General features: G+C 38.9%; 1 protein-coding gene across 1 annotated transcript in view; it reads right to left on the reverse strand.

Annotated features, from left to right (window-relative positions):
- The window catches only part of POC1B (POC1 centriolar protein B), a 149219-nt gene that overhangs the window by 43717 nt on the left and 104344 nt on the right, over nucleotides 1-1158 (reverse strand). The window lies entirely within an intron of this gene.

Consider the following 1158-nt stretch of genomic DNA (forward strand, 5'->3'; position numbering starts at 1 on the left):
CAAAGAGAATGTGGAAATCATTGTAAAACATCATTAATATTGCATGCAAGTAAAATTTTGCTAAAGATAATTTTAAAACGGCTGCAACAGTACATTGACAGGGAGCTGCCAGAGGTTCAAGCTGGATTCAGATGAAGACTTGGAATGATGAGTATCACTGCTGACATCAGATGGATCTTGGTTGAAAGCAGAGAACACCAGAGCGATGTCTACCTGTTCTTTATTGACTATGTGTAGGTTTTCAATTGTATAGGTCATGACAAGTTATGGACAACATTGCGGAGAGAATGAGTATTCTGGAACACTTAATTGTGCTCATCAGGAACCTGTACGTACACCAAGAGGCAGTTGTTCATACAAAACATGCACAAACTGAATGATTTAAAATCAAGAAAGGTGTGCACCTGGGTTGTATTCTTTTACTATATTTTTTCAATCTGTATGCTGAGCAAATATTCCTAGAAGTTGGATTATATGAAGAAGCACATGGCATCAGGATTGGAGGAAGACTCATTAACCACCTGTGATATGCAGATGATACAACCTTGCTTGCTGAAAGTTAAGAGGACTTAAAATACTGATGAAGATCAAAGACCCCTGCCTTCCATATGGATTGCACCTCAATGTAAAGAAAACAAAAATCCTCACCATTGGACTAATAAACAACATTCATAAAATGGAGAAAAGATTGGAGTTGTCAAAGACTTCATTTTGCTTGGATCAACCATCAACACTCATGGAAGCAGCAGTCAAGAAATCAAACGACGTGACACATTGCATTAGGAAAATCATCTGCACAAGACCTCTTTAAAGTGTTTAAGAGCAAAGATGTCAGTTTGAGGACCAGCCTCATAGTCACATGAAAGTTGGACAATGAATAAAGAAGAGTATAGAAGAACTGATGCATTTAAGGTATGGTGTTGGAGGAGAATATTAAAAGTACCATGGCCAGACTTCATCTCTCATATTTCAGGCATATTATCAGGAGGTACAAATCCCTGGAAAAGGACATCATGCTTGGTAAAGTGGAGGGTCAGCGAAAAAGAAGAAAACTCCAATGAGATGAACTGGCGTGGGACTAGGCAGTGTTTCCTTATGTTGTGCTCAGGGTCGCTATGAGTGGGTACTAACATGACAACACCCAACAACAACAACAAT

This window comes from Chrysochloris asiatica, unplaced genomic scaffold (assembly GCF_000296735.1).
Source record: "Chrysochloris asiatica unplaced genomic scaffold, ChrAsi1.0 scaffold00149, whole genome shotgun sequence".
Taxonomy (NCBI): Eukaryota; Metazoa; Chordata; class Mammalia; order Afrosoricida; family Chrysochloridae; genus Chrysochloris; species Chrysochloris asiatica.